Raw genomic sequence first — 10733 nt, 5'->3', positions numbered from 1 at the left:
CCACAAATTTATACGAGTTTTAGCATATAGTGAAGCCTGATCGTGTTATCAATATTGTTTGTTGCATTTTGGAAGCCCCGAGTAAAAACGTAACATCAAAAACGATTCGCCAAAACACACAATTTCAATGAATATCTTGGTATCATGCACCCATTTCTCGCGAAATCGAAAATGCGCGAACTGTCACGAACTGTAGTTGGTATAAAACTGTGGCCGATTCTTGGACTTACCACTCTTTGGTCAACAATGCCACGCCTAACTCAAATTCAGAGAAACCAGGCTATCGGACGTTTGGAAGCTGGAGAGTCTGTCCAAGATGTTGCCCGTCATTTCAACGTTAACATAACCACAATTTACTGTCTCCTGTGTCGATACAATGCTACACAGACCACGGATGACCTTCCTCGGAGCGGTCGTCCTAGGGTCACCACACCTCGACAAGATCGGCAGATTATGCGTCAACACAAGCGACATCCGTTCCTAACTGCAAGTGAAAGTGCTCGACAGACCATAGGAACATATAATCGACACATTACCCGGGACACTGTGATCCGACGTCTCCGTTCCAACAACCTCAGATGTCGCCGACCAGCACGTCGTCCTGTTCTCCAACCGCAGCATCAACAAGCACGACTTTTGAAAAAACAACAATTATGTCCTGTGCCTTTTAATCCATTAAACTGTCTTCAGGCAATTGTTTGTCAATCTTGCCCTATTTGTATTTCTTGTCTTTACTGCTGAAAATAAATAGCATGTATACTGCATACTCGTTTCTTTTGTGTGTGAGTATATTAACTTGTTCTCGTCGCTATTTGACTGATATTATGCCGATGCGACGTAAAATTTTAACTCTCTCACTCGCTCACTCTCTCTATTCACTATCTCGCCTTTGTTATCACCTCAAAATCCAATGAAAATCCATATCCATAAAATAGCAAGGAATGTCAAAAGCCAGACCGATATAAGCAGCGAGAATCAAATCTAATCTATTTCATGATGCCCGCACAAGTTTGTGTAACCCAATAACTCTGCTCTGAACAGCCTTGCCGATGATATAGCGCACGTGTTGACGTTAGCTGAACGCAAATATAATTACTTTATTGAGGATAAAGAAGAAAAACAATAAGCCCTGGTTTTGAAAAGACTGTAGAAAAATAGAAAAGAAATTATAAATCATAGAAACGTCTGAAGGAATCTAATAGCATAATAATTGAGGCGTTATGTCGGGAAGATTCTCAACCTTGTTAGGGGTGGACACCCAAATCTTCTAAGTTGTATATTTCTCTTTTGAGGAAGATGTTGAAATTGGAAATTGGACTTGTCTAAGAACTAACTTAAATAAGTGAAAATTCCATAAAAGTGATGTACTGTCTTTTAATAAAACACGAACTTGTCGCTTGATTGTAATTATCACTTTTTCATACCATGGTAGGCCCCTTTCTATTGTATGGTTCGGAAGTATTGGGTTCTAAAAATACAAATACCTTTGACAGAGACTGGCCACAGCAGGGAGAGTTTCTGGACAAATTGGTTTCCAGAATTCAAATGAGAATATATGTTATATATAGCGGCGACTTTCAAGTGAAAATTAATGCTTGAATGCATTCTACAAAAAACATAAGACGGATGCTAATAAGTGAATGAGCAAGTGGGTTGGGTTTATCGCCGCTTTTGCCTGTAGTCCCGTTATATCAATGTGGGAGGTAAGCACGAATTGATGCAGATCTCGGACAAGCACATAGCCGTTCACAGTTTGTGTCTGCTTGAAGGTACCCCTTGGTCCCCGAGCTGGCATGTCATGCAGTCTCGGTTCTGGATGTATAGGGGGGCATGGATGGCCCAGTCGTCTAAGGCGCCGCAATTCACTGTGCAGAGTTGCATCCCTTGGGCACGTCAGAAACCTATAATTGTGGGTTCGAATCCCGGTTCGCCCCGATTATGTTTCCAGGTTTGTCAGCACCATACCAGGGCTCGTGGGATTCACCAAAGTGGTAAACGTCTGACACCTGCATCACTTCTGGCTGTGCTGCCACATTAAACAGACACGCCGCGATATAACTGGAATACTGTTAAAATCGGCGTTTAACACAACTCACTCACTCACACACTGTTAGATGGGAAATGTAACTCATTCGTGTAAATCATCTCGGTTCTGGATGTATAGAGAGCTGACTTGGAAAAGCTGTCTGTGCAGAATGTAATTGCCTTCCTGTCTGGTTTCCAAGTACTGTTTTACTTTAGGGTGGGAGTGGTACGATAACAATGTTTGATAATTCAACCAAGTCACAGAATCTCTTTACACATTTTCAAGACAGTGCCACTATCTGTTGAGTTTACGTGGAGTTCTACTTTCCTGAAGAATTGAGACAATTTAAGAAACACTTTTCAGGGATCTCACAGTCATTGTACACTTTTAACGGATTTCTTTGACAAACAGTGACTTGTTAAAACAATTGCTTCGGATGAGCACAGTATAAGTCAAGCTGATGGACCATGTCTGGGAGATGTTGGATTGGATGTGTCGACATTGCATACAGAGTATGGCAAACTGACGGAACGTGCACGGGATACTGAACGTGTGGTGTCAACAGTGCATACAGTGTATGGCAAACTGACGGAACGTGCACGGGGTATTGAACGTGTGGTGTCAACAGTGCATACAGTGTATGGCAAATTGATGGAACGTGCACGGGATATTGAACGTGTGGTGTCAACAGTGCATACAGTGTATGGCAAACTGACGGAACGTGCACGGGATGTTGAACGTGTGGTGTCAACAGTGCATACAGTGTATGGCAAACTTACAGAACGTGCACGGGATATCGGACGTGTGCTGTCAACAGTGCATACAAAATATGGCAAACTGATGGAACGTGCACGGGATATTGGACGTGTGGTGTCAACAGTGCATACAAAGTATGGCAAACTGATGGAATGTGCACAGAATATCGGACGTGTGGTGTCTACAGTGCATACAAAGTATGGCAAACTGATGGAATGTGCTCGGAATATCGGACGTGTGGTGTCAACAGTGCATACAAAGTATGGCAAACTGATGGAACGTGCACGGAATATTGGACATGTGGTGTAAATTTTCCCTTCCTAACACACAGGGAGGGTTCACGATCCCTTGTATTTGCGACTAAAAAACTAGTTTCGTGTTTTCAAAATGTTAAAAAATAAAAACAAAAGGATCCAAAAAATATTTAGGGTCACTAAAATTTGTCATACATTTCGATATGATTATATACAAAATCAACTAAAACAAAAAAAATTCCTGACAACTAGGAGACCGCTGTTGGAAGCGAAAGAATACACAGTGGTCAAATAGCAAAACTGGCACTTTCCGAAAACGAATGGTCTCAATTGACGTGTTAAATGATAAATTAACAGTTTATAATGAAATATTTTCGAGAGAATAACAAACGTCAAGAAATGATATTATCTCCATAAATGACCATCTGCTATTATTTTGCCTTGTCAATTTGGAAATAACATTAAAAGGACGTCAACAGTCCGTGTAGGGGATTGACACTTATAATAAAGGGAGACAATTTAAAGGGAGGGAACGCTTGTGTGACAATAGTTCCGTCAAAATGTTATGTTCACTGCAGTGAAAACATCACTTTTCTCAACCTAAAAAAACTCAGTCTTTCACACTGAAGTATATATAATAAATGGCGTTCTCCACTCACTTTGACATTGATCGATAGTGATATCAGTTAATACCCTCTATCGTTTAATTGCGAAGTCAAGTAGTAACTGTTTCTTCTATAGCTAGCATATATCGCTTACCTTAATAGTCAATATAACGAATAAGAACATCAGCTATATTAAACTTAACAGACCATTAACCATAACATAGATAGGGAGCTAAAATGAAGTATGAACGTAGTAAAACACATTAGGCAGTAAAATGAAATACAAATGCCTTAAAAGACCACATTAGTGTTAAAATATATTGACATGTGAAATAGCAATTATATTCGTCCCTTCTTATTAAATATATTTGATCACAATTACAATGCATACATTAGATTGTGTAAGTAACTTTGTGTTCGACCATATTTGTCTCACTAATTAATTAACTAAATATTTGTCATTCAACGATACTTTACTAATGAAATCACCTCGTGATGTTTGTTGCTTAAACCTTTAAACAGAAGTATTGTCTCAATAATATGTTGCACCAAACATATACAGATTAAATATTATTACTATAGACATGGTGATATGTGCGTGGTAGACTGAACATTTAAGACTAAACACTTACACTTGAGACATAGTGTTGTATGTGAGACAGAATGAACAGTAACGGCTAAACATTACCACTAAATGCATAGTGAAATGTGAGTGGTAGACTGAACATTTAAGACTGAACACTTACACTTGAGACATAGTGTTGTATGTGAGACAGAATGATCAGTAACGGCTAAACATTACCACTAAATGCATAGTGATATGTGTGTGGTAGACTGAACATTTAAGACTGAACACTTACACTTGAGACATAGTGATGTATGTGAGACAGAATGAACAGTAACGGCTAAACATTACCACTAAATGCTTAGTGATATGTGTGTGGTAGACTGAACGTTTAAGACTAAACACTTACACTAGAGACATAGCGATGTATGTGAGACAGAATGAGTGAGTGAGTGAGTATGGTTAAACGCCGCTTTAAGCAATATTCCAGCAATATCACGGCGGGGGACACCAGAAATTGGCTTCACACATTGTACCCATGTCGGGAATCGAACCCGGGTCTTCGACGTGACGAGCGAACGCTTTAACCACTAGGCTACCCGACCGCCCCGAGACAGAATGAACAGTTAAGACTAAACATTAACACATAGTGGTAGGTATGAGATGGAGTGAACATTTAAAACTAAAGACGTATGGAAGCAAATACGTACTCATCATTGGTATGATGATAAATTCCAATCAACAGAAGTAGAAGTGCATTAGCAGGTGTGAGGTTCGACACTACCATGTAGTTCTTAACACTGCATTACAACATCTATCGCTGTACATTCATCATATCCTTCGTCTTAACCGTGAAATAGCTTCGCTGTATGTTCGCGATTATACCGTGAAAGTACACCGAAAGTGGCCATGAGAACAGAATTGCTAATTAGTAAGGCATGTATGTATATGTTCGAACACCAAGTTCCTAACACAGTGTGTCTTGAGTTATGCAACATAAAGAAATAAACCTCAAATGTCGTTTAAGTATATTGTATTGAAATATTATTTATAAGTCCCAAAAAATGACATAAAATGAATTTAACCCACCATTCAAAATTGCACCTGTATGTCACTGGATTTTCTGGTCCAGACTAGATTATTTACAGACCGCCGTCCGTCATATAACTGGCATAGTGCTGAGTGCGGCTTAAAACAACAAACCAACCAAACAACCAAACATTGACAACTTACTCTAACGATTTGTGCTGTTACAGCGTGACAGTTTTCTGTAATGTATGCTCCTTGGCTGTCGGAACTCTCCTGTGCATGAGTCGAATTTGTCGTTGCGTAATAGGAAGCGAGACAAACCACGCCGTTCGCTCTGGCAATAAGGAAAATAAGGTTTTGACCACTTGTGACAACCCAAAGGGTGAGTACTGGCAGTTTATCTATTATAGTATGGTCAAAATATTTTTGTGTACATTTTAATTGGTCTGTCATAGGATAATATATCGTGTATTCACTTTGACAAGCTGTGTACGGTGACGAAGTTTTCACGCGCTTTTTTAATATGCTGACGCATTCAATTTATGTGTTAGATTTCTATTATAATTTAATGTCACATAAGGTTACATGTTAAAGGGTATTTCTTACGTTGTTTTAGTGTGTCTTTAAAATCTGTTTAACGGCTTTGTGTTATTTTCGTTGTAAAGCAAACGACCGTAATTATGCTAAAACGAGGACACTTTTTGTTAAACACATGATATTATTTGCTAGCGACCAGGTTAAGTAAACATTTGTGTTTGTATATCTTACAGCCTTTCACCCTTTATGATAACCTCCATCTACAGAATAAACACCTTCAAATCTTATGACACTTGTACCATTTCTTGAATGGGAGACGTTCGGGGTTAGACTGTTCAACTGTTTTTGTGTCAGTACACTCCTACACTTAGCCCCTGTATTACATCTCCACTCTGTTACGATACATTACCATTACCTATTTGGCGCCATGCATGATGCTAAAAATAACCCTCGTGAGCAATATGATTTCTATCCCATTTCAGTGATACAATGTGTGAGAAACGGAGACTGTGACGTCACTTCCGACACGAATGGCGAATAGAACCAGGGTATTTATCAGAATATTTTAATTTACTACCCTGGATAACCTGGATCACCAGGATACATTTCCTCATCCTGATTGTGCTGTTATATTTTTGTGACACCTGGCATAAAATTACATCCAAGGTGGCAGTTACATATTAAAGATGGTACTGCAGTTATTCTTGTTTACATTACCCATTTTGAAATGGGGACTTACTTTTGCCTGAAGGATCCAATGTAATTGTGATTAATATTTCGTATAACTGTTTGAACACTTATGAAGTCGTTCGAATCACAATTACTATCTGTCTTTTGAGGCGTATGAAATATTCAGGTTTATGTGTGTTATTCTAAACTGCCTGTTAAGGCAAATGTTATATTGACGAGAAGTTCAATGTTTTACTTCACTTCTTCAACACCACAGAGTTAATGTGTCAACTGATATCACTCACGTTCCACTTAACAATGAGTAGATAGCCTAATCCAATCAGTGAATGACACACAAATGGCTTTTATTGTGTAATAAAACTTTCAATTTACATTTGGTGTCAATATTGATGCCTGCTGCTGACCAAACCTTTCACAAATGTTGATTGTAGGCATTCCGTGAAAAACTGGAGGAATTCATTTCCTCTGAACAGAGGTTCATGCTTTAACTGCATTCATTATTGTAGATGATGATATTTTGACGATAATGATGAAGATGTTTTGACGATAATGATGATGATGTTGTGACGATAATGATGATGTTTAGACGATAATGACGGTGTTGTCCTGACGATAATGATGAGGTTTCGACGATAATGTTGATGGTGTTATTACGATAATGTTGATGACGTTTCGTCAATCAGTAGTTGTTGACAACACTGGCCATGTCCTACCAGCAAACCTGTCACTCCTGTTATCGGCTGCATGAATTCTATAGATTTTCTGAAGGATGTTTAGGGAGCGTTCGTATAACCCCCTGATTACAGTCACACATTGCACGTTCAATACACAGGGATGTATGTTCGAGAAGATTAAGCAAGGAAACCTTTTCACATTCTACGACTGACACTTTAGGGCGCACCCCTCATTATACACACAACAGATGTCTCCTGGACATATCATGTTCCAGGTCCACTGCCAATACTGTGTTACAGTTGACAGTATTAGCCTTTTAATGTTATGTCATCTACATATTTCTACAAAAAACTGGTATAAGGAATGTTACAGCCAGTCGATCTTCCAGTTCGCTGACTTACTGCCGGGAGTATTTTAACAAACAAGAGGACTGTTTGGATTTTTTACAACTATCACATCGTCATTCGACACTGACGATGCACACAGTTTTTTGCCCACGGTGCACAACGTTTTCTCGTTGACTTCTATAGTAACGTATTTTTGAAAAGATAAATAAACATTCAACAGATATTACCTGTTCGTGTGTGCATTGTTTGGCCTTAGAGCTGCAATAAAAACAAAAAATGACTAGCTTAGCCACCTCCTGTTCCGAGTACTGGAAGATTTACACACCATCCCCAGTTCCAGACAAAATGTCACCTACTGGAAAATATCTGTGGTCACATTCAGCATAAATCATCATGTTCAAGAAGGCTTAATATCGAAATATCGATATCGTTTCAATAATTTGATGGATGTACATTTAAAAGACACAAAACTCTTACACAATATCATCCAATCACAGCCTGCAGATATCGCTCGATCTGCACGAAAATGGCACAGTCACAACTGGTTCTGATTTAGTGTAATCGAACCTGTTGATAACTCCTACCGACAGGGTAAGGTGGTTGTTCAAAGCGAAACGGACGACACTGTCTGTTGTCTCATAAATGGCCGGTGGGGGAGGAAACCGATGATCAGGTCCGTGTGGAATTAAACAATATTCTTTCTTCTTGCATATCAAGGCACCAGTGACTCTGTCGCAAGTTTGTTTTACATTTACGTGCCCAGTGTATCTACCATCATGATAAGTTTTATATCTAATAAATATTTTTACATGCTAGGTATTTGCCTATATCAAAGAGCATAGGCAGCATCCCGCCCCGGAGAATTGTCAGAGATCAAAGCCCCTTTAATTGCGTCAGTGCGGCTATCAACACATGTATACTGTTTATTGAGCTTGGTAGGAGGATTGGATTTGAAAAATTATGATAGCACCAGTTGTGATTATAGAGACCAATACAGGTGAATAGTTACTGGTGTGACACAAGATTTAAACTCGCACTCTGGCAGAGTGTCACAGCAAAAAATCCGGAAACCTTCCGGATACCTACCCATTTTGATTCCGGCCTGGATACCTTCCGGAAATCTTCCAAAAAAAATGTCAAAATTTGGGGGGTGCATTTTGTTCACTTAAGTGTGAAACACATAAAAAATTAACTTCAAAATACCAAGAAATTTGAAGGTTGCTGAAGGCATCTGGAAGGTTTCCGGAAGGTTTCCGGAAGATATCCGATGCAAATTTTCTTCATGACTTGCTTCTGGTAAAACATGTTAACCTGTGCATTTCAGGTAGTTGTTGTAATATCTGTGTTACTTTAATGGTAAATATCCTCCTAAAACATTTTTGGAGAAGACAATTGTTCAATTTCATATATTGTCCTTTTCAGATGTTAATGGTATTTAATGAACAAACATCAGTTCTCGTATAATGATATCCTTAAATTTCATGTCCAGACTTCCAGTTTGTACTGAAAAAAAGAAAAAGTGATTGACAATGTGCTCACTTGGGCCTTTGGTCCTAGTGAGATGAAAATAAGACTATTTGTAATGGTACATGTACTTGTTATATCCAAAATACTAACTTCATTGAAATTTGCCTCACCCTAGTTTTATGGTACTACAGAAAGCTCTTCCTCAGTTTCTGTGAATTCTTTTATTAAAAGAGATTGAGAGTTAATTTGACACTGGAGTTGTAACCACTGCACATATATGAGTAATACTATTCAAATAATATAATAACTATCTGCTTAATACTTCACAAATATCTCCAGAAATAGGCATTTTAGTTATAATTGCAGAAATACTTTATGAATGACCCCTTCTCTATTGCCTTGATCTTACACTTTAACCCTTCATGAGTTATCACTTTTGAGTGTGAATTTGACCTTCAATATCAGTGATAAATATTTCAAAAACATTTCAAAGAGCTATCCAGAACATAAACCAAATATTCAGTCCTTTGGTAGAATTCAACATATCATTGACCAAAATATGGAAGTAATGTAACCAGTATATGTATAAGAGTTACTAAGACTTCTGCAGAAAAGGCAATTTAGGGGAAAATGTAGTATGTATAGATCACACACGACATTTTTCCAACTTCGACCCCTGCCCAAAGGAAGAGTTAGACCACAAACAAACTTTTTGTCTGGTTGTGACTTTGACCTTTGACATAACAGATCAATGTGTCATCAGACGTTTTCAGAGCAAAGGAAACATGTGTTATTTATCTTGAGATGCCCAAGCAATGCATGGTTTCATAAGATAAGTGTGGCTATTAAACTGAGGCAAAATCATGAAATATCCCCATTTACACAGCTGGCAAATGAAACATAAGCAACAATCAAATTATCAATTTCTTTTATTCATATGCCTATAGTATATCGCACATCGAACAGTGTTCACATGATGGTTCCTGATGCAGTATGCAATTTCATCCTATTCTTCAATACTCATAACGGAGTGTGATAACTGTTCGCTTGACAGTACCAACGGATTATGTTCACCAGTTCAGAGATCTTACTTTCCCTCAATCCTCCTTTTCTTTCTATATTGCAATGGATGAACAGGAACCAGGATGAGGGGATACCTGTTGGACTCTATCTCTGCTGCATTGTGTTAGTAGAATTGTGAACTTTCCATTTGGTGTTTGTGTCCATATTTAAAGACAATAAGTCCCATTTATCATTCCTTTCAAGTGTTTACCATATGGCTCAAGACAAGAATTTCCTGAATGTCCTGGAAGAATTCCACTCCAGCTTGGCATTGGTTGGTCTTCTCAAATTAGCCAGACCAGCCTTTGTGTGTCCCAGGACCATTTGGCATACAACTTCTCGGTCGGCCTCCATTGAAATAACAGGACCCTCGTCATCGCTGTCTGCAAATCACCTCTGATATCTGAAGGGGTGCAGCCTCTGTTTAGGACTACCTTGTCTGGACCTTCCAGACTGTCAACCTGGAGTACTCATCCAGGGATCTCAAGCAGGACTTCAGTTTCTGCAGCATTATGTAAAAAGGTTTTAGCAATCAAAAAGAATTGTTGCCACATATACTTACAGGTAGAAGGCAGCAAAATCACTTAAGTTGTCATATGTGAGTCTTGTTATATGCTAAACATAGAAAAGATAATCACATCTCAAATCTCAACCAGACAAACCAGTGACTAATGTTATGAACTCGGTCCAGACAAACCGATGATAACTATTATGGACAAT

This window comes from Haliotis cracherodii, unplaced genomic scaffold (assembly GCF_022045235.1).
Source record: "Haliotis cracherodii isolate W230 unplaced genomic scaffold, xgHalCrac1.p SCAF_25, whole genome shotgun sequence".
NCBI classification, from domain to species: Eukaryota; Metazoa; Mollusca; class Gastropoda; order Lepetellida; family Haliotidae; genus Haliotis; species Haliotis cracherodii.
Note: the sequence above shows the minus strand (reverse complement) of the source record.